The sequence below is a fragment of the Bombina bombina genome, chromosome 1, assembly GCF_027579735.1.
Source record: "Bombina bombina isolate aBomBom1 chromosome 1, aBomBom1.pri, whole genome shotgun sequence".
NCBI classification, from domain to species: domain Eukaryota; kingdom Metazoa; phylum Chordata; class Amphibia; order Anura; family Bombinatoridae; genus Bombina; species Bombina bombina.
Window position 1 is genome coordinate 202744938 of NC_069499.1, and position 27855 is coordinate 202772792.

Below are 27855 nucleotides of genomic sequence, written 5' to 3' on the forward strand. Positions count from 1 at the left end.
GGCGTTTGATGAAGACTTCTCACGGTAAGTGGATCTTTGGGGGTTAGTGTTAGGATTTTTTAAGGGTGTATTGGGTGGGTTTTATTTTTAGGTTAGGGCTTTGGGCAGCAATAGAGCTAAATGCCCTTTTAAGGGCAATGCCCATACAAATGCCCTTTTCAGGGCAATGGGGAGCTTAGTTTTTTTTAGTTAGGGTTTTATTTGGGGGGTTGGTTGTGTGGGTGGTGGGTTTTACTGTTGGGGGGGTTGTTTGTATTTTTTTTTACAAGTAAAAGAGCTGATTTCTTTGGGGCAATGCCCCGCAAAAGTCCCTTTTAAGGGCTATTGATAGTTTAGGCGAGGGTTTTTTTTATTTTGGGGGGGCTTTTTTATTTTGATAGGGCTATTAGATTAGGTGTAATTAGTTTAAAGATCTTGTAATTTGTTTTTTATTTTCTGTAATTTAGTGTTTTTTTTTTGTAATTCAGCTAATTTTATTTAATTTATTTAATTGTATTTCATTTAGGTAATTATTTATTTGTAGGGTTTGTGGTGACATTTTATCACAGGAATATTAAAATATAGCTCACAGATTTTATACCTGGCAATTCACATAGCTGGTTTTAAAGTTGAATATTCAAGCAGTTCTTTTTTCTAGTGTCTGTCTAAGTAGGACACTCCCAATAGCCTTTGAGTGGCATTTGATAAACCACTACCTATTGAATTGGGGTATAAAATACTGTAAAACCAAAACCTCTCTCTCTTTCTCTTCTTATCTTGTGCATGCTGGAAAGATGGCTGATGGTTGACACTTTGAAGAAATGTGGCTAAGTATATTCCTATGATTATTTTAGCAGTGTTGGACAAACTGGGGTTATTGTAGTAAAGTTGCCCTGTCTTAAATATGTGGACTGTGTATATATACCTGTAAATATTTCTCTTATTATTAACATATATTGATTCCAAATAAACTGTTTGGGGAAAAAATGGAGACCCTCTCATGGAGTTTATTTCACAACTTACTTATATTGGGTTTAGTGGTATTACCATGGAAATCCTGTGATTAGAATTATATTTAGTATAAAGTAAAGATATTTTAAATTAATTAATAACCACATTTTGGCGGCCACGAAGTTGTAGACAAATCCATATGCCAACTAGTTTTTGCAGGAATTAAATAAATGTTGATTTATTTCAGAATATTGCAGGCTACATATATATATATATATATATATATATATATATATATATATATATATATATATATACTGTATATATATATATATATATATATATATATATATATTTATTTTTTATTTATTTATTTTTACGTTTCCTGAAGAAAATGCATTGTGGAAAACCTGTATTTCAGGTGGAATTGTCTGTATAAATTTGCATTTGCATGGAGTTACATGGGGGGAAGCACATAATGGTTGGTTTCAGCAGGCCTGTTGTATAAGATATTAGTTTTTTATGGTTACTATCGGCCAGATTATGAGTTTTTGTCGGTAAGACTGTGCGGTGCTAGCGCTACTTTTTTTCTTACCGCTCCCTTAAGACAACGCTGGTATTACAGGTTTTCTGCAAGCCGGCGTTAGCCTCAGAAAAGTGAGCGTTGAGCAAAATTTAGCTCCACATCTCACCTCAATACCAGCGTTGCTTACGGTAGCGGTAAGCTGGCAAAACTTGCTTGTGCACGATTTCCCCTTAGGAAACAATGGGGCTGAGCGGACTGAAAACTAACACCTGCAAAAAAGCAGCGTTCAGCTCCTAACGCAGCCCCATTGTTTCCTATGAGGAAATAAAAGTTATGTCTGCACCTAACACCCTAACATGAACTCCGAGTCTAAACACCCCTAATCTTACACTTATTAACACCTAATCTGCAGCCCCCGCTATCGCTGACACCTACATTATATTATTAACCCCTAATCTGCCGCTCCGGACACCGCCGCCACCTACATTATACTTATGAACCCCTAATCTACTGCCCCCAACATCGCCAACACCTACATTATATTTATTAACCCCTAATCTGTCCCCCCCAACGTCGCCGCAACTATATTAAATTTATTAACCCCTAATCTTCCGACCCCAACGTCGCCGCTACTATATTAAATTTATTAACCCCTAGACCTAAGTCTAACCCTAAGTCTAACCCCCCCTAACTTAAATATAATTTAAAATAAATGAAATAAATTTTACATAATTAAATAAATTAATCCTATTTAAAACTAAATACTTACCAATAAAATAAACCCTAAATCCTAAACTGAGCCACCCCCCACATCGCAAACACTTAACTAAAATGTTTAACCCCTAATCTGTCGACCGGACATCGCCGCCACTTTAATAAATGTATTAACCCCTAAACCGCCGCACTCCCGCCTCGCAAACACTAGTTAAATTGTATTAACCCCTAATCTGCCATCCCTAACATCGCTGACACCTACCTACATTTATTAACCCCTAATCTGCCGCCCACAATGTCGCTGCTACTATATTAAATTTATTAACCCCTAAACCTAAGTCTAACCCTAAGTCTAACCCCCCTAACTTAAATATAATTTAAATTAAATGAAATAAATTTTACATAATTAAATAAATTAATCCTATTTAAAACTAAATACTTACCAATAAAATAAACTCTAAGATAGCTACAATATAACTAATTGTTACATTATAGCTAGCTTAGGATTTATTTTTATTTTACAGGCAACTTTGTATTTATTTTAACTAGGTACAATAGTTATTAAATAACTACCTAGCTAAATTTAGCTAAAATAAGTACAAAATTACCAGTAAAATAAACCCTAACCTAAGTTACAATTACACCTAACACTACACTATCATTAAACTAATTAACTAAAATACCTACAATTAATTACAATTAAATTAAATAAACTAAATTACGAAAAAAACAAACACTAAATTACAGAAAAAAAAGAATTACAAAAATTTTAAATTTATTACACCTAATCTAATCCCCCTAATAAAAAAAAAATCCCCCCAAAATAATAAAATTCCCTACCCTATACTAAATTACAAATAGCCCTTTAAAGGGTATTTTGTGCGGCATTGCCCCAAAGTAATCAGCTCTTTCACCTGTAAAAAAAAATACAATACCCCCCCAACATTAAAACCCACCACCCACACACCCAACCCTACTCTAAAACCCACCCAATCCCCCCTTAAAAAAACCTAACACTACCCATTGAAGATCACCCTACCTTGAGCTGTCTTCACCCAGCCGGGCACAAGTGGACCTCCAGAGGGGCAGAAGTCGTCATCCGATCTGGGCAGAAGAGGACATCCAGACTGGCAGAACTCTTCATCCAGGCGGCATCTTCTATCTTCTTCCATCCGGAGCGGAGCGGGTCCATCTTGAAGACATCCAACGCGGAGCATCCTCTACCTTCTTGATCCGACGACTGAATGAAGGTTCCTTTAAGTGACGTCATCCAAAATGGCGTCCCTTCAATTCCAATTGGCTGATAGAATCCTATCAGCCAATCAGAATAAAGGTAGGAAAAATCCTATTGGCTGATGCAATCAGCCAATAGGATTGACCTTGCATTCTATAGGCTGATTGGAACAGCCAATAGAATGTGAGCTCAATCCTATTGGCTGATTGGATCAGCCAATCGGATTGAACTTCAATCCTATTGGCTGATTGCATCAGCCAATAGGATTTTTCCTACCTTAAATCCGATTGGCTGATAGGATTCTATCAGCCAATCAGAATTGAAGGGATGCCATCTTGGATGAAGTCACTTAAAGGAACCTTCATTCAGTCGTCGGATCAAGAAGGAAGAGGATGCTCCGCGTCGGATGTCTTCAAAATGGACCCGCTCTGCTCCGGATGGAAGAAGATAGAAGATGCCGCCTGGATGTGTTAGGTTTTTTTAAGGGGGAATTGGGTGGGTTTTAGAGTAGGGTTGGGTGTGTGGGTGGTGGGTTTTAATGTTGGGGGGGTATTGTATTTTTTTTTACAAGTGAAAGAGCTGATTACTTTGGGGCAATGCCCCGCAAATGGCCCTTTTAAGGGCTATTTGTAATTTAGTATAGGGTAGGGAATTTTATTATTTTGGGGGGATTTTTTATTTTATTAGGGGGATTAGATTAGATGTAATTAGTTTAAAATTCTGGTAATTCTTTTTTTTTTCTGTAATTTAGTGTTTTTTTTCTTTTCGTAATTTAGTTTTTTTAATTTAAATGTAATTAATTGTAGGTATTTTAGTTAATTAGTTTAATGATAGTGTAGTGTTAGGTATAACTGTAACTTAGGTTAGGGTTTATTTTACAAGTACTTATTTTAGCTAGGTAGTTATTAAATAGTTAATAACTATTTAATAACTATTGTACCTAGTTAAAATAAATACAAAGTTGCCTGTAAAATAAAAATAAATCCTAAGCTAGCTACAATGTAACTATTAGTTATATTGTAGCTAGCTTAGGGTTTATTTTATCGGTAATTATTTAGTTTTAAATAGGATTAATTTATTTAATTATGTAAATTTAATATAGTAGCAGCGACATTGTGGGCGGCAGATTAGGGGTTAATAAATGTAGGTAGGTGTCAGCGATGTTAGGGATGTCAGATTAGGGGTTAATAAAATTTAACTAGTGTTTGCGAGGCGGGAGTGCAGCGGTTTAGGGGTTAATAAATTTATTAAAGTGGCGGCGATGTCCGGTCGGCAGATTAGGGGTTAAACATTTTAGTTAAGTGTTTGCGATGTGGGGGGTGGCTCAGTTTAGGGGTTAATAGGTAGTTTATGGGTGTTAGTGTACTTTTTAGCACTTTAGTTAAGAGCTTTATATTCCGGCGTTAGCGCATAAAACTCTTAACTACTGACTTTTAAATGCGGTAGGAGTCTGGACAGGAGAGGGTCTACCGCTCACTTTTTCAGGCGATCGTAATACCGGCGTTAGGCATATCCCATTAAAAAGATAGGATATGCAGGGGGGCGGAGCTAGCCAGCGCCCAAGATGGTCGCAGGTGTTTAGAGCTCCGAAGTAAGGTCGGCCCGATCGCTGTATAAGCCCTAAGAAAATGTAAGTGTGGGGCAGAGAATATTGGTAATCGATACCTGACACCTTCTAGCACTACCGGCAACTGCCGTTAAGACCCGGGAGCACAGAGGACTCAGCCACAGCCCAGCACGGCCTCCCGCGACTACTCTGGGGCCTAACAGCACCTACGTAGTAAGCCCACGCACATGCCTCGCGGGCCGCCAGAGGAGTATAACAGCTCGATTTCTCCCCTCATCATGTACCAGAGGATTGTACCTAACAGCCGAAAGTAAGAGTAAGCCGATGACCAGGTGGAAGTGGGTTATCGCACTGCACGGGACACGTGGGGTAAGTGAATAGGGGCGGCCTGCAGCAAAACAAGTACATCGCAGTGTGGCAGACATAATGGGTTAACTCCTTACAGACCATATCCTTTGCCCGCATTAAGAGTTATCAGCCCTACTTGTGCAGCACCCCACATGGCTACAGCATAATTACCCACGTGGCCCAAGTACAGCCCATATATCACTTTCTATGAGTTCAGATATCCCTGCTCAGCCTGTGTCCCACTAACAAGAGCCTCTATTCACATCAAGCAATTACCCTCACAGGGAAAGCACATTACTCGCAGAGGAAGCTTCAGACGCAGACTAACCCTTTATCACCGGGGACAACATTTACATAAAGCTACAGCTACCCCCTCACGCATCAGCGCTCTCACATAAGAGCAGAACTTTCTCACAATATGACATCAAAAAGGGCCCCTAGAGCTGACAAGACAAGCAAGAGCAGTTCCTCTGCAACCCCCACAGTACACAATTTTTTTAAAGCGGTGGAGTTGGCAACCAATGAGCAAGCTGATGACAACATGAAAGGGCCATCTCCACCCCCAGACCTTACACATGAAGGGACCCCAGAGTCAATGATAACCAAAGCAGACCTACAGACCCTCCCCTCAAAAGAGGACTTTAATAAATTCATAGGACAAGTCAGCTCTATGATAAAAACCAGCTTATCAGAGGTCAGGAGGGAGATTAGTGAAATTGGCTCCAGAATAGCTCAAATAGAGGAAGATGCGGAACAAACAGATAGAATCTTGGACGACCAGATCCGCCATGTAACACAGCACTCCACCATCATAAGTCAACTGCAGGACCAGGTGGAAGACCTGGATAACAGGGGGCGGCGTCAGAACATTAGAATTAGGGGGGTCCCTGAGCACATCAAGACCTCAGAACTCCTCCCATACCTACAAGCTTTCTTCAATACCCTGATGGATAATGATGAGGCAGTAGACTACCCTCTAGACCGCTACCACAGGGCTCTGAGACCCCCCCCAAAAGATTCAGCCCCCCCTAGGGACATTATAATTAAATTCACAAGCTTTAGGGACAAAGAGAATATCCTTTCAGCTGCCAGGAAAAAATCCCCCATCTCACATAATGGGTGCACTTTGCAAGTTTATGCTGACCTCAGCCAGTTGACCCTGGGTAAAAAGAGGCCAGATATCTTACACTACACCTGAGAGATCTCGGGATCCCCTATAGATGGGGTTTCCCCTTTAGCCTAAAAGTGTTGAAGGACAACACCACTGCGGTTTACAGGACAGCGGAGGACCTGGAGGACTTTTGTTCGCTTCTTAAAATTCCGAAACCCAACCTTCCAGCCCTTCAGGAGAACCCAAAAGAACAGCGTACATCAAACTCACGTAGACAGGAATGGACTCAGGTCCCCTACAGGAGAAAAAACAGACCATCAGCAAAGAACCCTGATAGCCAGGAGATGACCACTTAACTCATGGAATTTTTCTGCCAGTAGCTTTTTGCTGCATCAGGCCCGCAGTTTGGCGAGGCCTTCTTCCTCTTTACCGTGTCCCTCACTGGACTTCTGAGGGGAGGACATGAAAGAACTCTCACCGTTTACCTTACCTTTTACACTACTGGAATATGTAAAGTATAGTTTTCATTTATACACTTTAAGCTTGTTTGTTACGTGAAACGTATGCTCAAACAATGTTGGGTTGTTCTGTGTTTAGTAGCCATTGGGGGGATCTAGCATGCCAGAAAGTGAGATAAAGACTTGGCTTAGTTTAACTCAACAGGGATACTGATGCAGTTAAATGTAAATGACGCCACAAGGCTATGTTGCTACATCTCAGACAATGTAACTGGAACATTAGTCCCAAGAAACTAAGATTCTTTGGCCGACCTGCTACCATAAGGTGTAGCAGTTACTTATTCCCCTCATCCCTTAATTAGTTATTGGAAGCATAGGATGCTTCTAGTTAGTGCTCAAGTTTTAAGGTTGAAATATGTTTATGTTTATGTTTTTATGGTTTTTGTTAATTGTGCATCTTACCATTGCAGATATACTTTTCTCATTCCTTCCCCTTTGGACCCTCCGCCTCTTACCCCTCATCCCTGGCCCGGCCGGAGCCACAGATCCCACACAACGGTTCAACGTCAGGTAACCCATTCAACCTCCACATCTCACTGGAACACAGCCACCACACTCATCAGACCACAATCATGCTTAAGGCCCCACTTATATAGCAGAATAGTATGGCTTCACTAGGAAACCAGAGAACCGTCCACGCGGGATATCACCGCATTAAACTGGTCTCTCAGAACACAAAGGGGCTGAACTCCCCCACAAAGCGGTCTGTCGCGCTCTCTTGCTTTAAAAAGGCTAGAGCGGATTTGGTTTTTGTGCAAGAGACACACTTTTCGAGGGACAACTCTCCCAGGTTTACTAATAAGGATTACCCTACTACATATTTAGCTTCACAAACAGACAAACGGGGAGGAGTGGGAATCCTGATTCATAGGTCGCTGCCGTTCCAGCTGTCCACTCTGGAGGCGGACACGGGCGGTAGATGGCTTATCCTCATCGGCCTCATATACAACCGACCAATTACATTGGTCAATGTATATGCCCCAAACTTGAAACAGGCTCAATTCTTCAAAAAACTAACAAACAAGATACTGCAGGTTCAGAAAGGATCATTAATTTTAGCTGGCGATTGTAATGTGGCACTGGAGCCGGAAGTAGATTGTTCTCAGGGTAGAGGCAGCATCCCCATCAAAACACTACAAGACATTAGATCACTCACTCACAAACTTGTCCTGATAGACATATGGAGGGCTAAGCATCCGAGCCAGCGAAACTATACCTTCTTCTCTAACCCCCACAAGCGCTATTCGCGCATTGACTACATCTTCACAGATCAAAGTACCTATAGTTCAGTGAAAGACGCTGATATTGAGCCCACTAGTTGGTCGGATCACGCTGCAGTGTCGGCAACCTTAAATTGGTCCGATAAACCCCTAACCTCATATACATGGAGATTAGACGAATCCCTGTTAAAAAACCCAGTCTTTTCTAAGCATATAGCAGAAAGGGTAAAAGAATACTTCGTTCTCAATAGCACTCCTGATATCTCCCCGCACACGCTATGGGAAGCCCACAAATGTGTCATTAGGGGGGAAATGATCAAACATAAAGCAGGCCTAACTAAGCAGTACCGGGAAACCTATAACAGTATGATACAAAAGATCAGAGAGATAGAACGACGCCACAGGGTATCCCCGATAGATAGGTCCGTAACAGATGAGCTCAGAAGGGCCAGAAACGAACTTAATAGCCATATATACAAAGAAGCCCAATCTAAAGCATTATTCCTTAAGAAAATGTATCTAGCCAATTCCAATAAGATAGGGCCATCCCTGGCGAGATCCCTTAAGGAGCAGAAACTTAACTCGTATGTACATAGTATAACCGATTCGGCTGATAACCAAGCCTTAGGCAGCCACCAAATAGTAGAACAATTCAGAGCGTATTATAGCAAACTATATAACCTACCGCCACCGACACTAGCAGCGAATCCCGAGGCGCGAGAACAATACATAGCGGAGGCTGACCTTCCGGTCCTCTCAGCAGAACAATTACAGAAATTAGAAGCTCCCATCACGCTCTCAGAAGTACTCTTAGCAATAAAATCCCTTCCCCCACGTAAAAGCCCTGGCCCTGATGGGTTTACAAACTTATACTACAAAAACTATAGACAGCTCTTGGCCACGCATCTCACATCCATGTTTACAGACATAGACACAAAAAAATTGTGGCCCAAGTGTAACTTAGAAGCACATGTTATAGTCCTGCCGAAGGCGGATAGGGACCCCCAAAAAGTAGAGAATTATAGGCCCATATCTTTGCTCAATTCCGATATTAAGATCTATGCAAAAATTTTAGCAACCCGTCTGAATACAATTCTCCCTCAAATAATCCATGTAGACCAGACAGGGTTTATCCCAGGGAGGGAGGCACGGGATAACACCATTAGGGTAATCCAATTAATTGAGCACGCCAGCCGGTCGAAGACCCCTTCCATATTAATATCCACTGATGCGGAGAAAGCTTTCGACCGGCTGGACTGGCAGTTTTTGTGCTCGTGCCTGTCCGCCTTTGGCCTGGGCGACCTAATGATCAGTAGAATCCTTAGTCTATATACCCAACCTTCAGCAAAAATAAAGGCGAATGGTGTCCTCTCTGATAGCTTTGGAATTGGTAATGGCACGAGGCAGGGTTGCCCCCTGTCCCCACTCCTCTTTGTCATCTCCATGGAGGTGCTGGCCTCTCATATCCGACGTAACCCTAAGATAACAGGCATCACATTGGGCCCCAACACCTATAAGCTAACCCTTTATGCGGATGATGTCCTCATACTCTTGACATCCCCAAGCACATCATTTACTCACTTACTAGAAGAATTTGACCGTTTTAGTGCACACACAAATTTCCTTATTAATGCGCAGAAGTCAGAAGTCCTAAATATTAACCTAAAAAAACGATCTCATGAAGCCTTACGCCTCTACTGCCCCTATAAGCTTAACCATGACAAACTTAAGTATTTAGGGATACAGCTCACACCAACAAGCAACAAACTATTTAAGCACAACTACATTCCTCTCATGCACAAGATCAAAAAGGAACTCGACAATTGGCAACATAAACCAATCTCGTGGTGGGGCCGGATTCAGGCTGTCAAGATGACAGCCCTTCCGCAGATCCTCTATGTATTACAAACTGTACCAATACAATTACCCCATACCTACATAAGCCAAATACAGACAATACTAAACTCCTTTATCTGGGGAAATATTAAACCGCGCATTAGCAGAAAACTCATCACAGCCCCATTGGGAGAGGGAGGACTTGGGGTCCCGTCAATACTGGCATACCACCAGGCTGTAGTTATGCAGAGAGTAATCGAATGGCACAATACAACAAACACAAAGGCTTGGGCATCTATCGACTCTTTCCTCTTAAAGACACCAAGTATTGGCCCACTTAGCTGGATTAAAACCACGGCTAGACCTCCCGTGGTGGGGCAATCCCTACTATATGGCCACTTATTTAGAACTTGGGATAGGATCCGCTCTAAAATAAAAGGCATTTCGTCCCCCATCTCTCCAATGTCACCAATATCATATAATGCAGAGTTTGTGGGGGGCTTATTGGCAGAGAAACCCAACTTGACAGGGGGAGAACACACAACACCTTTTGTTAACCTAGTATCTAACAATAAATTAAAGACCCGCACACAACTCGCAGAAACAGCGGGCGGAGCTTTCTCGGGTTGGCTCAAATACGCACAGCTCAAACACCTACTTAACATATCACCCCATAGGGACAGTTTACTTAGAAACCTCACACAATATGAAAGGCTTTGCCTGACCGGTGTTACGCCCCGCGGCTCCCTGTCTTTGTCCAAAAAAATGCTCGATGCGGCACTTACACCAAAACTCCCTTCATGTAGACTACACTGGCAGAGAGAACTAGACACAGATCTTTCCGAGAAACAATGGCAGGATATCCTACACCACACGGCTAAGTCTTCATCATTGCCCAGGTCCCTGGAACTTAACCACAAAGTCCTTTTCCGCTGGTATCTCACGCCAGAGAGAATAAGGCAAATTTATCCGGGCGCGGGGGTGACCTGCTGGAGAGGATGTGGATCCTCTGGATCGATGTCCCATATTTGGTGGCAATGTGCCTCTATATCCCCATTTTGGAGAAAGGTGGAGATGGCCCTTAGGGAACTACTGGGGGCATCATTTAATTTATCTCCTTTCCTTGCCCTTTTAAACCTAAAACCGGAAAAAATATGTAAATATAAATGGAAATTATTACAAATCGGTTTAAATAGTGCCAGGGCCCTGGTTGCTCGACACTGGAGATCTGCTCGCATCCCCGAGATGCAGGAATGGATCTCCCTTACCTCAGAACTATTGGCCGCGGAGGAGTACACCTATTATCGGATGGGCAACTTAACTTTTTTCCACAATGTCCAGTTTTACTGGGACTGCCTTTCCAAAACCCGCCATTGGAGGTTCCCGCTGTTTCGGACACGCCGTAACTTAATAGAGTGCCCCGGCCGGGCTCACCCCTCCCCCCCCCCGTCCTTTCCTCCCTCCAATCCCCATCTGCGCACAAATGGCAACATCTCTTCAGAGGATGTAAATATAGATGTAGACATCTGCAGGCATGGTATGGACAGTTTAATGCAGTATGATATGTATATTTGCTCAGGAGAAAAAAGGTCTTCAGTTTTGCAGAATTTATTGATATCAGTCTTCTCTTGGGACTTTGCACACATGAACAGAGACAAGGCAGAGGAGACCTTCCCACGAGGTCTTTCCACCTCTTGAACTAATATGTACCTTTTGAATTGTAATGACCCATTGTAGTCTCTGTGCCTTACATTGATTAACATGTTGTAATGCTTTAATATTTCAATAAAAAAGTTTTCAAAAAAAAAAAAAAAGATAGGATATGCAATTGACGTAAGGGGATTTGGGGTATGCTAAAATCTCGGAAAAAAAGTGAGCTGTAGACTCTTTCCTGCCTGACTCGTAATACCAGCGGGCATTAAAAAGCAGCGTTAGGACCCCTTAACGCTGCTTTTTAAGGCTAACTCAAGACTCGTAATTTAGCCGTATGTTTGGTTTAGAGTTTACATTTGACCTGCATTTTATTTGAGAGTAAATATTTTTGAATTTTGTTTTCTGTAAAAATCTAATGAATTTTAGAGACATATTTACTTGTTGTCTTGGTCCCATACAGTACTTAGTTTTCTTGCAAAGAAGATGGTTGGTTGCTGAGTGGACCTAAATAAAAGTTAATTTTAGAATATTATTGCAGGATATATATCTTTTAAATGTTTCTCAAGAAAAGCATGGTTTTAAAAACCTGTATTTCTGGTCTGTATAAATTTGCATTTGCATAGAGTTACATGGGGGGAAGCACATAATGGTTGTTTTCAGCAGGCCTGTTGTATAAGATATATATTATTTTTTTTTACGGTTACTAGTGGCTAGATTTAGAGTTTTGTCGGTAAGGACCCGCGTAGCTAACGCCGGCTTTTTTCTGGCCGCACCATAAAAATAACTCTGGTATTGAGAGTCCACATAAAGGCTGCGTTAGGCTCCAAAAAAGGAGCGTAGAGCATATTTAACGCTGCTTCAACTCTCAATACCAGAGTTGCTTACGGACGCGGCCAGCCTCAAACAAGTGCTCGTGCACGATTCCCCCATAGGAAACAATGGGGCTGTTTGAGCTAAAATAAAACCTAACACCTGCAAAAAAGCCGCGTTCAGCTCCTAACGCAGCCCCATTGTTTGCTATGGGGAATCACTTCCTACGTCTGCACCTAACACCCTAACATGTACCCCGAGTCTAAACACCCCTAGCCTTACACTTATTAACCCCTAATCTGCCGCCCCTGCTATCGCTGACCCCTGCATATTATTTTTAACCCCTAATCTGTCGCTCCGTAAACCGCCGCTACTTACATTATCCCTATGTACCCCTAATCTGCTGCCCCTAACACCGCCGACCCCTATATTATATTTATTAACCCCTAATCTGCCCCCCTCAATGTCGCCTCCACCTGCCTACACTTATTAACCCCTAATCTGCCGAGCGGACCGCACCGCTATCATAATAAAGTTATTAACCCCTAATCCGCCTCACTAAATAGTATTAACCCCTAATCTGCCCTCCCTAACATCGCCGACACCTAACTTCAATTATTAACCCCTAATCTGCCGACCGGAGCTCACCGCTATTCTAATAAATGTATTAACCCCTAAAGCTAAGTCTAACCCTAACACTAACACCCCCCTAAATTAAATATAATTTTAATCTAACGAAATTAATTAACTCTTATTAAATAAATTATTCCTATTTAAAGCTAAATACTTACCTGTAAAATAAATCCTAGTATAGCTACAATATAAATTATAATTATATTATAGCTATTTTAGGATTAATATTTATTTTACAGGTAACTTTGTATTTATTTTAACCAGGTACAATAGCTATTAAATAGTTAAGAACTATTTAATAGCTAAAATAGTTAAAATAATTACAAAATTACCTGTAAAATAAATCCTAACCTAAGTTACAATTAAACCTAACACTATACTATCATTAAATTAATTAAATAAAATACCTACAATTACCTACAATTAAACCTAACACTACACTATCAATAAATTAATTAAATACAATACCTACAAATAACTACAATGAAATAAACTAACTAAAGTACAAAAAATAAAAAAGAACTAAGTTACAAAAAATAAAAAAATAATTACAAACATAAGAAAAATATTAGAACAATTTTAAACTAATTACACCTACTCTAAGCCCCCTAATAAAATAACAAAGACCCCCAAAATAAAAAATGCCCTACCCTATTCTAAATTACTAAAGTTCAAAGCTCTTTTACCTTACCAGCCCTGAACAGGGCCCTTTGCGGGGCATGCCCCAAGAAGTTCAGCTCTTTTGCCTGTAAAAAAAAACATACAATACCCCCCCCAACATTACAACCCACCACCCACATACCCCTAATCTAACCCAAACCCCCCTTAAATAAACCTAACACTAAGCCCCTGAAGATCATCCTACCTTGTCTTCACCTCACCGGGTATCACCGATCGGTCCTGGCTCCAAAATCTTCATCCAACCCAAGCGGGGGCTGGCGATCCATCATCCGGTGGCTGAAGAGGTCCAGAAGAGGCTCCAAAGTCTTCATCCAACCCGGGAAGAAGAGTAGATCCGGACCGGCAACCATCATCTTCCAAGCGGCATCTTCTATCTTCATCCGATAAGGACCGGCTCCATCCTGAAGACCTCCACCGCGGACCCATCTTCATCCGGCGACGTCCAACTGAAGAATGACGGTTCCTTTAAGGGACGTCATCCAAGATGGCGTCCCTCGAATTCCGATTGGCTGATAGGATTCTATCAGCCAATCGGAATTAAGGTAGGAATATTCTGATTGGCTGATGGAATCAGCCAATCAGAATCAAGATCAATCCGATTGGCTGATCCAATCAGCCAATCAGATTGAGCTTGCATTCTATTGGCTGATCGGAATTTTTTTGTAAACTTTTTTCACTGTTTAAACTAAAAACATCTGAAGGGTGTTTAATTTAGCCTGCATTTTCAATTTGGTCTATATTTTAGGACTACAAATGGTTTTTTTTTTGTTTTTTTTGTTTTTTAAATGCTTGATTTCTGCTCCTTATATACAAAGTTATCTTCTTTACAGAAAGTCTAAGTTGCTTAACTTCTGTTTAGTCTGGTGTTTCATTGCCCTATAGATATGATAATTCCTTGCATTTGGGGCAGGTAAAATAGTCTGGCAAACTATGCTGTGAGAGATGCACTATTCTAAGTCTGTTCCCCAGATTTAAAATAAAGAATATTGAGCAGTGGTTAGGAAAACTAAATTTAACTATATTACCACCTCGGCTGTAATGCTGACCTACTTATAAACAGATCTAATTACTACCTCTTTTAGGTGGTTTAACTGCTAGATGGAGTGTTGTAGTGTGAAGTAAATATATGCCTGGTTTTAATCTCTTTTCATTCCTTTGAGGGTCTTGGAAAAAACAAAGTGGTTCAAAGAGAGAGATTTGGTAAAGCAAAAGCAAGGACCAGATGCCAAAAGCAATGACAAGATTCCAAAAGATGAAAACAAAGAACTTCAGTGAACCAATATAACTTTTGTTTTACAGGCACAATTCACACTTTATTAATAAAGATTTTACTACACGCATACCCATCTAGTGTACACACACTCATACATGAACTTTTAATTTTTCCCAATTTTAAGACCATTGTATTAATGTTGCTAATGGGGTTTAGCATAGGATTTTGTGTTTCTATGTATAATTTTAAATTAATTTTTTTAATGAATTGTATAAAGTTAGACTAGGAATGACAGAGCTCATATCGCAGAGGGAATGAGGGAATGATATTCCTAAGGGATGGTGGGAGAATTTTCCCTGTAAGGTTTTCGCTCCCACTGTGTTCTCATGTACTAGTGGGTATAACTAGAAAACGGGGCAACATAGGAGAAGAAAAAGTGAGGGAATGTGCTGACATTTTATCACAGGAATATTAAAATATAGCTCACAGATTTTATACCTGGCAATTCACATAGCTGGTTTTAAAGTTGAATATTCAAGTAGTTCTTTTGTCTAATTTCTGTCTAAGTAGGACACTCCCAATAGCCTTTGAGTGACATTTGATAAACCACTACCTATTGAATTGGGGTATAAAATACTGTAACACCAAAACCTCTCTTTCTCTTCTTATCTTGTGCATGCTGGAAAGATGACTGATAGTTGACACTCTGAAGAAATGTGGCTAAGTATATTCCTATGATTATTTTAGCAGTGTTCGACAAACTGGGGTTATTGTAGTAAAGTTGCCCTGTCTTAAATATGTGGACTGTGTATATATACCTGTAAATATTTCTCTTATTATTAACATATATTGATTCCAAATAAAAAGTTTGGAAAAAAAATGGAGACCCTCTCATGAAGTTTATTTCACAACTTACTTGTATTGGGTTTAGTGGTATTACCATGGAAATCCTGTGATTAGAATTATATTTAGTATAAAGTAAAGATATTTTAAATTAATTAATAACCACAGGGTTAGGTTAGGTGTTAGTGTAACTTAGGTTAGATTTTATTTTACAGGTAAATTTGTATTTATTTTAGCTAGGTAGTTATTAAATAGTTAATATCTATTTAGTAACTATTCCACCTAGTTAAAATTAATACAAACTTGCCTGTAAAATAAAAATCAACCCTAAGCTAGATACAATGTAACTATTAGTTATATTGTAGCTAGCTTAGGGTTTATTTTACAGGTAAGTATTTAGTTTTAAATAGGAATAATTTAGGTAATGATAGTAGGTTTTATTTAAATTTATTAAAATTATATTTAAATTAGGGGTTAGGGTTAGACTTAGGTTTAGGGGTTAATACATTTAGTATAGTGGCGGCGATGTTGGGGGCGGCAGATTAGGGGTTATTAAATGTAGAAAGGTGGCGGGGATGTTAGGGACTGCAGATTAGGGGTTAATAATATTTAACTAATGTTTGCGAGGCGGAAGTGCGACGGTTTAGGGGTTAATATGTTTATTATAGTGGCAGCAATGTCCGGAGCGGCAGATTAGGGGTTAATAAATATAATGAAGGTGTCGGCGATGTCGGGGACGGCAGATTAGGGGTTAATAGGTGTAAGATTAGGGGTGTTTAGACTCGGGGTTCATGTTAGGGTGTTAGGTGTAAACATGAATTTTATTTCCCCATAGGAATCAATGGGGCTGCGTTACTGAGTTTTACGCTGCTTTTTTGCAGGTGTTAGATTTTTTCTCAGCCGACTCTCCCCATTGATGTCTATGGGTAAATCGTGCACAAGCACGTATAACCAGCTCACCGCTGACTTAAGCAGCGCTGGTATTGAAGTGCTGTGTGGAGCTCAATTTTGCTCTACGCTCACTTCTTGACTGTTAACGCCGGGTTTGTAAAAGCCCGTAATACCAGCGCTGCAGGTAAGTGAGGGGTGAGAATAAACTGCAAGTTAGCAACGCACCCCTCTTACCGCAAAACTCGTAATCTAGGCGATTATTAACACATTATTTGATGTTTTACTTTGTGACTTTAATGTATTTTTAAAAATATACACTCATTTCAAATCTGATAATTGCAACAGAATCCAAAATGTTGGGACAGGGGCAATTTAGGCTAATAGAGAAGTTAAAATAAGAAGGTAATGTGAAACAGGTGAGTCAATCATAGTATATAAGGAGCCTCTAAAAAAGTCTTAGTCCTTCAAGAGCAAGGATGGGTCGAGGCTCATCAATCTGCCAACAGATGCATCAGTAAATAATGATGCAGTTGGGATTCACGCGTCTCTCCGCAGCGGAGAGGGCATTTAGGAGGAGGGAGAGGCTCTGCCTCTATTGTGGGTTACAGGGCCACCTTTTGAAGTCTTGTCCTACACGGCCGGGAAACTCTCACACCTAAGGTCCTGTCAGGGGCAGACCTTGGGTGGTTTATCCTCGGTTCCTTTGGTCATGGTTGTCCTTTCCTGGGTGGACTCCTCCATAGTCACCCAGGCTCTTGTTGACTCCGGTGCTGTGGGCTATTTCATTGACAGTGCTTTTGTAGCAAAGCACTCCATTCCTGTTTTGCCTTAGTCCATTCCACTTGCTATTGAGGCCATTGATGGCAGGCCCCTTCAGCCCACACTCGTTATTCACAAAACTGCTCCATTATCCATAGCTGTTGGGGCTCTAATTTTAAAACCCTCCAGTTCCAGGTGATAAACTCTCTGCATTTTCCAGTTGTTCTGGGTTATCCCTGGCTCCAAAAGCACAATCCCAGTCTCGACTGGCGCAGGTCTGAAATTTTATCGTGGTCTCCACAATGTATTTCCACTTGTCTTCGAAAACCAGTTTAAGTCTTGTGCACTTTTTCAGTATCTCAATTGCCAGAGTAGTACCGAGAGTTCCTAGACGTTTTTGACAAGGTGCGTGCCAGTACATTGTCTCCTCAGTGGTCTTACGATTGTGCCATAGACCTGCAACCCAGAGCCATTCCTCCTCGGGGCCCGGTTTACCCTCTGTCTGTTGCAGAGAATTGTGCTATGGAGGAGTATGTTGCAGATGCTCTGTCGCGGGGGATCATCCGTAAATCCCGCTCTCCTGCAGGGGCTGGCATCTTCTTTGTGAAGAGAAAGGGTGGCGAGTTACGACCATGCATCGATTATAGGGGTCTTTATCGTCTTACCATTTAGAATGTTTACCCTATTCTCCTCATTACGGAACTCTTTGACCGCCTCAAGGGGGCTGCGGTTTTTACTAAACTTGATTTGAGAGGAGCGTACAATCTCGTTAGGATCAAGGAGGGCCACAAATGGAAAACAGCATTTAACACCAGGAGCAGGCATTATGAGTATCTTGTAATGCCATTTGGCCTATGTAATGCTCCTGCTGTTTTCCAGGAATTTATCAATGATGTCCTACTAGATATGTTGCAACAGTGTGTTGTGGTGTACTTAGACGACATCCTCATACACTCACCCACACTTGAGGCTCATCGTTCTGATGTTACACGGGTTCTTCAGAGACTACGTGAGAACGGCCTGTTTTGTAAACTCGAGAAATCTGAGTTCCATCAGACTCAAGTAACCTTCCTAGGTTATGTTATCTCTGTTGCAGGGTTCTCCATGGATCCTGACAAGTTATCTGCAGTTTTGCAGTGGCCTCGCCCAGTTGGTCTTCGCTGTATTCAACGTTTTTTGGGGTTTGCCTATTACTATAGAAAGTTTATTAAAAACTTTTCTTCCTTGGTCAAACCTATCACAGACATAACCCGTAAGGAGAATGATCCACTTCATTGGTCACCTACTGCCATTAAGGCCTTTGATAGTCTTAAGACTGCCTTTGCTGCCGCTCCAGTCCTGGATCATCCTAACCCTGTCCTGCCTTTCATTCTTGAGGTCGATGCGTCTGAGACTGGAGTAGGTGCCCTCTTGTCTCAACGTCCTACGCCTGACGGTTCCTTGCATCCATGTTGTTTCTTCTCTAAGAAATTGTCTCTTTAACTTATCTATCTAACGTTTGTCGTCCCAACAGGCCAGATGGGTGCTATTTTTGTCTCGGTTTAATTATGTGGTCTCCTACCTGCCTGGTAGTAAGAATGTTAGGGCTGATGCCCTCTCTTGCCAATTCTCGCCTCTGTCCAAGGAGGAGTCTGTACCTACTCCAGTTATACCTTCTGACCATATTTTAGCTACCATACGTATTAATTTGACTTCTCCCTTGGGGGAGGAGATCCTGGCTGCACAAAACAATGCACCTCCTGAGAAACCTAGTGGTAAGTGTTTTGTTCCTGAGAATCTTCAAACTAAACTTTTGCACACTTACCACTATCCTAAAGACACAGGTCACCCAGGCAAGAACCAAATGATTTGGTCTTTCACTCGACAATTCTGGTGGCCAGGTCTTCATTCTGATGTTGCTGCATATGTTGCCTCCTGCTCAGTTTGTGCACAGAATAAGACTCCTTGACGTCTTCCTGTGGGTCTTCTTCAACCTATTGCTAATGATGAGTGTCCTTGGACACATCGTTCCATGGACTTCATTGTTGAGCTCCCTGTTTCCAATGGCAATACTGTTATCCTTATGGTGGTTGACCATTTTTCTAAAATGTCACATTGCATTCCCTTGAAGAAGTTGCCTACCACTCAGGAGCTTGCTTCTATTTTTGCCCGGAAGGTCTTCCGTTTACATGGGTTACCCAAGGAGATAGTGTTGGACCGGGGTAGCCAGTTTGTCTCCAGATTTTGGCATTCCTTTTGTGCTCAAATTGGGATCCAGCTTTCCTTCTCCTCGGCATATCACCCTCAATCCAATGGGGCTGCGGAACAGTCTAATTAAGCTCAGTTCCTCTGTTGCTATATCTCAGATCACCACAATAATTGGTCTGAACTGTTACCTTGGGCAGATTTTGCTTGTAATAGTGCTATTAATGCTTCCTCCAAGTTATCCCAGTTCATGGCGAATTATGGGTTTCAACAATCCTTGTTGCCCGATTCATTCATGTCTCAGGGTATTCCAGCTTTGGAGGAGCATCTCCGGCAACTCCGTTCCACTTCCGTTCCATTCAGGATTGCCTTCATCATTCTATGCAGCGCCAAAAGTTCCAGTCTGATCGTAGGCATCTGCCTGTGCCTTCCTACCAGGTTAGTGATAGAGTTTGGCTGTCCTCCCGCAACTTGAACCTTCGTGTGCCTTCCAATAAACTGGCTCCCCGTTATGTTGGTCCTTTTTGAATACTCCAACAGGTCAATACTGTGGCCTACGCTCTTGACCTTCCTCCTGCAATGTGCATCTCTAATGTTTTTCATGTCTCCCTCTTGACACCATTGTTTTATAATCAGTTTAACACTGTGTTGCCTCGTCCCTGTCCTATCTTTGTTGACAACCATGAGGAGTATGAGGTCAGCAGCATTATTGACTCTCATATGTCCAGGGGCCGCGTATAGTATTTGGTTCACTGGAGGGGCTACGGTCCGGAGGAGCATTCATGGGTTCCCTCCTCTGATGTTCATGCTCCTGCCCTCCTCTGTGCCTTCCATGCCTGTTTCCCCAATAAGCCTTTTGTCCTCCCATGGGGGAGGGGTCGTTGAGGGGATTGTACTGTCAGGGTTTTTTTCCCTGCTTTGTGTGCCATGTGCTGCTGGCAGTCATTTTACTCACCTCTCTTGCTGACTCTGGTGCATACTGTGTGATGCTGCTCATTTCCTGCACTTCCTTTTATGGCCAGACTAGTGTACATCATCCGTGTGAAACAGGATGCAGTCTCAGAATTGTGATGTCATCACTTATTATTTAAAGGGCCTCTGTTCAGTATGCTTTGCCCTTGTGTTGTCTCAGACCTGTTTGTGAGAGCTCCTGTATATTACCAGGTTGTCTGACGTCCCTCCTGATCCCTGTCTTGTTCCTGACTCTGCTATTCTCCTTGTTCCTGAGTCAGGCTCGTCTGACTACTCGCTTTGGCTCCTGACTCGGCTCATCTGACTATTCGCTTTGGCTGCTGACTCGGCTCATCTGACTACCAACTCTGGTTTTGATTCCTAGCTTGTTATTTGACTTGTGGACTTTTTATTATTTTTGCTTTTAATAAAGGTGTCATTATTTTTGCACTTCTCGTCTCAGTCTGATTCCTGGCACCCTGACAAAAAGATTCAAGGATTTCGGTTAAATCTTAGTGCGTAAAAGGGCGAGGCCAAAAACCACTTCTAAATGCGTGTGATCTCCGATCCCTCAGATGTCACTGTCTCAAAAAAACGTCATGAGTATATAATATCCTGCCATGGCCTAGGGTATACTTTGCTAAACCTTTGTCAGTCAACATAATTTGCTGCTGCATCCACAGATGCAAGTTAAGGCTTTACTATGCAAAGCAGAAGCCATACATCAACACTGTCCAGAAGCGCAGCCATCTTCTCTGGGCTTATCTCATCTGAGATGGACAGTAGCACAGTGGAATTGTGTTTTGTTATCTGAGGAGTCAACATTTCAAATAGTTTTTTTTTAAAAACAGCCGTCGTGTTCTTCGGGCCAAAGAGGAAAAGGACCATCCAAGCTGTTATCAGTGTCAGGTCCAAAAGCCAGCGTCTGCCATGATATGCGGGTATGTGAGTGCCCATGGCATGTGTAACTTGCACATTTGTGAGATATGCATACATTTTGGAGCAACATATGCTGCCATCCAGACATCGTCTTTTCCAGCGACACCACTAAACCACATTCTGCTTGGATTACAAGCGCTTGGTTGCATAAGCATAAAGTGTTGGTGCTAGCATAGCCTGCCTGCAGTCCTGACCTGACTGCTATTGAGAATGTGTGGCACATTATGAAGAACAAAATAAGACAATGAAGGCCCTGTAAAGTTGCAGAGCTGATGACATGCATAATGGATGGATTGGGGGAAATTCTGCTTGCTAAACTTAGCCAATTGGTGTCTTTAGTGCCCAAATGTTTAATAAGTGTTATTCAAAGAAAAGGTGATGTTACACAGTGGTAAATAGTTGACTGTCCAACTTTTTTGGAGTGTGTTGCCATCATCAGATCTGAAATGAGTGTATATTTTCAAAAATACATTAAATTCACAAAGTAAAACATCAAATAATGTGTTAATAATGGGTTTTCAATATAGTACAGAGTGGATTGGACTTTCAAATTACTCTTTTTGTTGTTTGCAGAGCAAAAAATTTCCACTTGCCCACTCACCATTGGCGAGTGGATATTTAATGGTGGCAAGTGAAAGTTAGTGAGTGAATGTTGAATCAAACTTCACTTACTGTCCAAAGTCTGATGGCATGTTGTAAGTTAGTTATTGTATTTGCAAAGTGTAGACTCATATTGCAGCACTGGCAAACACACATTTTGGGCTATGTGCTAAAAATATTGTCTAAAGGGATATTATATATCTGTGAAAGGGGAAGGATATGGTATTCCTCTAGGGATATAGTACCCCATTAGTGCATAGATTGTTACTTCTGAGAGGGTAAATGGGGGCAGAGAGAGAGAGATCGGAGAGGAAAAGTGAAAGTGAAGAATAAGGTAGAGTTAAGAGAGAGTGGAGTAAAAAATGTAAGAGTTAAGAGATATTAGAGAGGGGAAAGAAAGTGTAAAGAGAAGACAGAGGGGCATATGTATCAAAGTGTGGCGGACCTGATCCGACACTGCGGATCAGGTCCGCCAGACCTCGCTGAATACGGCCAGCATATTCAGCATTGCATCAGCAGCTCACAAGAGCTGCTGGTGCAACGCCGCCCCCTGCAGACTCACGGCCAATAGGCTGCCAGCAGGGGGGTGTCAATCAACCCGATCGTACTCGATCGGGTTGATTTCCGGCGATGTCTGTCCGCCTGCTCAGAGCAGGCGGACAGGTTATGGAGCAGTGGTCTTTGTGACCATTCGGAGCATGATACATATGCCCCATGGTCTGTAGAGAAGAGAGAGGGTAAAAAGGGAAATGGAAGAGAGGTGGTAGTGGAGAGAATTGAGAGAGAAGGATGAGATAATATCAAGAACCCCTAGTTGATGTTTCAAACTGCTATGCACTTATTTTTATTAATTTATTACTGTATGTAGCATTTTTTTATTTGTTATGGTATAAAATAAAAACTATATTAAAATTACTGCACAATAAGTTGTTTCACAGTAGCTAAACATTTGTGCAAAGAGGCTGTGGAGTAGTGGGCATAGTGTAAGCAAGTATTGGGTGGGGTCAAGTGGCAAGCAACATTTTGGACGGGCTAGTAGTTAAGAATTGGAAATTTTGAGCAATGATATATATAAATATTTTACAAAACGTATAACCATCATGGTCATCTTCAATGCTTCAATATCTGAATAAAGGGATAGTAAAACCAAAAATGTTATTGTTTAAAAAGATAAATAATCCCTTTATTTACCATTCCCTAGTATTTGCATACCCAACATGTTATAGAAATATACTTTTTACCTCTGTAATTACCTTGTATCTAAGCTTCTGCTGACTGCCTCCTTACCTCAGATCTTTTGACAGACTTGCATTTCAAACAATTAGTGCTGACTCTTAAATAGCTTCACGTGCATGAGCACAGTGTTATCTTAAAGAAACACATGAACTAATGCCCTCTAGTGGTGAAAATTGTCAAATGCAGAGGCGGCCTTCAAGGGCTTAGAAATTAGCCTATGAGCCTACCTATGTTTAGCTTTCAACTTTTAAGAGAACAAAGCAAATTTGATGATAAAAGAATATTAGAATGTTGTTTAAAATTACATGTCCTATCTGAATCATGAAAGTTTAATTTGGACTTTACTATCCCTTTAAGTGAAAGGGTTCAAAAGAGAATTCATGGGAACCACTAACTAATTTTATGTCAACTCCATCTTTAGCATTCTTCTTGTTCTAGTTTTGTTTTGCCCTGAGGTTGAAGTTTTGGTAGGAGCCACACTATCCCTATCTTGGCTGTCAGAGAGAAGGACAAGGGGCATGCTAAGTTGAAAAGTGCTGCCTCTGTCAGAACCCAAGTTCGCACTAAGGGAGCTTTGGCTTTGCAACGCCAGCAGTCTAGAATGTGCTGTCTCCTATCTTCCATGTGAAGTGTCTTTGAGCTTGATAATCTAATCCTTGCGCTCATTTGAGATGTTTTAAGAAATCTCGTTGGTACGGCGAGGCCCATAAAAAAAATTAGAAACACGAATTTTAACTTGAGATATGTTTATGTTGCTTTGTAGTGTTCTTTATGTGAAACTCCTACATTACAATACAAGGTCTCAAAAATACAAGGTCTCAAAAAATCCCAAAGATGGGATGCTGGAAAGGTTTTGAATTTCAGGCCCAACAGGTGAGTTGTAATAGGAACAGCGCTATTTGTTTTCTCTTATCAAAAGTGCTTCTGCTGTCCTGGAAGGTGTTAAAATTCTCTTTTCTACACCTGTCCAGTGTTTGTGTATTTCTTATGAAGACCCTGACAATCTTATTACCTATTTGCCCCTCATTGACTTCTGTTTCCTGTCTCATCCCTACCTGCACTGTTACCTGATGACTGATATACTGGTTAAAGACTCCTGGAACTGGAACCTGGTTAATGATATTGGAATTTCCTTTCACTATGATGCACGACTACTGACTGATCGGCTTTTGATCTTTAGATTGTCTTCTTACTGGTTCTACCTGTGTTAACTACAGTCTGCTCAGAGTTATTTCCAGCCTAACTCTGCTTAGTGCCTGCAACACAACTTCTGCTTAAGTGGTTCCAGACATCAAATTAGGTAATTATCTTATTACCTTAAAGGGAAAGTCTACACCAGAATTTTTATTGTTTAAAAAAATAGATTTTTGCTTGTGCAATGATAAATGCAGACAGTGTATGCTGTCGGCATTTATCTATGTGTGGTGGACATGATCTGCTACAGTGGATCATGTCCATTCGCACTTTGATAATTCGGCCCCTATAACTCTAAAAAGTGGGAATGGCTTTTCTGATAGTCTTCAGATTTACAGTTTTACAATATTCAATCCAGCAATGCCTTTGTTGATTGACTAATGTGTCGGGCAATAAGAATGCAAGTGCTTACTTAGGTTTAACCTTTAACAAAGAAAACCAACAGAACAAAGCACATATGATAATAAAAGTAAATTGGAAAGTTGTTTAGAATTGCATGCCCTTTCTGAATTATTAAAGTTAAATTTTGACTTTACTGTCCCTTTAAGTTGCTTTCTGTCCCTTTAAGTTGCTCCTCTGCTAAATGTTCCCCATAGCATCTAAATGGGTTTTCTTTAATAAGCAAATTCCAAACTGCTGCATGATTCTGTCTGTGATCTTTTCTGTAACTAAACATTCAAATGCATGCTCTGCGTTGTAATATTTTTTCCTGTTCATATCTGTTTTACTAAAAACTCCCAAGCTGCCCATGTGTTTAAGGTATATTAAAATCACTATATTTATTCAGTAGTTTATACTGCACTTTTCACCACTTTCTATATCAAATAGATGACAGTTGTTCTTTATTAAACGTGTTATCTATACAGTGTTCATTACTATCTGTCTTAAATGCATAAGGCACCAGAGTTAAAATCAGACAGGTTGGAAAAGCAAAATGCTATGTTATTTTTCACATTAAATAAACAATGATCATTTATCTTATTTTGCTATATTCAATATCCATTATTCATTAAGTATGCAGTTATACTGTCTGAGAATATACATTTCAAGCTGCTAATATCAGAATTTTCTTCCTGTGTTAAAACACTGCCAATATAATTTTATCCCTACATGCTGATTTAACTCAGTTCAAACATTTATGATCCCTAAGAGATTAGTAGAACTTTTCAAATTTCTTTTTCCATTACACACATACATAAATATGTTTAACACCTCATTGATTAAGGTCTCTATGGTGATTTGTGAATTTCTTTAGAGAGAGAGAGATTTCAAACAACTAAAAGTTAATATATTTCTTATAATTTCCTGTTTGCAAAATAAAATTTGCTGTTAATTTTATTGGTATTATTTGTTAAAGATTAGATCAATTTACCAAAAAATGTTTTTATTTAACCTAATGATAATTCTGCATAGATCTGTATTTGTTTGTAATATTTAGTTTACTTAAAAACTACAAATAGATCAAATTGTATCAGTGTGCATAGCACATTTGTGATAGATTCAGTTGCAGAACGCAAAATCATCGGCACTAGAAGTTTCATCCAGGTTCTTTGTAAAGAATAACAGTTTATATCATTATTAAATAATCACATAATTAAATACATTAAAAAATTCCTAATTTACATAGACATCCCAAGGGAATATCAGTGGGTTTTCATTAATGTACCTTTTAAGCAAATTGGTGATGACCTTGGATAGACAAGTGTTAGTAAAGATAAAAAAAGGCGTCATTTGAATTTTTACCTTAATACTATAACCAAAATGGTTATACCTGCAAAATCATAAAGCGTAATTTTCAGTTTTGAAACATGAAAATTTTTAAGAAAGAAACACTTTTTGGAATTCTATTTCTTTAGAAAAGCTTTTAAAATAATTTATCTACAAATATTTTCATGGACTTTAATAATTAGAGACCTAGATGATTAATTATATTGCACTATTGCTTGCAGAGTTAATGTCAAGCTATAGATCGGCAGTACACTCCAGATCTTAAAGGGACACTAAACCCAAAATGTTGCTTTAATGATTCAGATAGAGCATGCAATTTAAAACAACTTTCTAATTTACCCCTATTATCAAATGCAGGCATGTAAAGCTTAAGAGCATTTTTGGTTCAGAACCAGGGTTATGCTTGCTCATTGGTTTGCTAAATGTAGCCACCAATAAGCAAGCACTATCCAGGGTGCTGAACATAAAATGGACTGGCTTTTAAGCTTTAAATTCCTGCTTTTTAAATAAAGATAACAAGAGAACGAAGAAAAAATGATAGTAGGAGTAAATTAGAAAGTTGCCTAAAATTGCATGTTCTATCTGAATTATGAAAGAAAAAAACAAATTGGGTTTAGTATCCCTTTAAGCTAAAGCACAGCAAGCTATTGGTGGCTATGCAGATATGCTATCCCTGATTGTCTCAGTCATCATGTTAAACTCTTGGTCAGTACTGTATTACTGGCCTGGAGCTGATTCTAACTATGGGGTTGATCGCAATCTATAGTTTGATAATTGTCTTCATGTCAACAGATGGAGCTGAGCCTATGTTGATGTCAAGGATTTTCACTGGTTATGAGCAACACTTTTTCAATTAATAGTTGAAAAATGGTCCTTTATTTAAAGGGACATGACGCCCTAATTTTTTTCTTTCATGATTCAGATAGAGTATATAACTTGTAAAAACTAGAAGACCACCGCCACTGACGGGATGAAGATAGAAGACCACCAGCGACAGGATAGAAGAGGAGCACCGCTGTTATCGATCACATAGGAGCTGGATTCAAGTTTGGTTAGTACAATTTTTGGGGTTTAGTGATAGACTTTTTTTTGGGTGGGTTTTAGTTTTAAGAATAGGGTTTTGTTTTAATTTTCTTTTGGGCAGCAAAAGAGCTTTAAGGCACTACCCTACCAAATGCCCTTTTCAGGGGAAAAAATTAGACTATGTTTAATTTAGATAGGCTTTTTTTCGGGGGAGAAAGTTACTTGTATTGTAGAATGGGCTTGTTTTATTTTATTTTTTTTAACTTATTGTAACTTCAGCTCTTTGCATGCATTTGCGATAGTGCATGTGCAACAACTTTTTACTTTCATCTTGTGATACGTGCACTACCAGATGCGCGCAAAGAGCGAGCGTAGTGGTAGCAATAAATAGCATTCACTTGTAATTTGGATAAAGTTAGGAACTAATATCAACATGGGCAAAACAGAAGCATAATATAATCCTTACTGTTGCTCAGACAGGCTCCTGCTACCTCTACTCCATCAACCACCTCA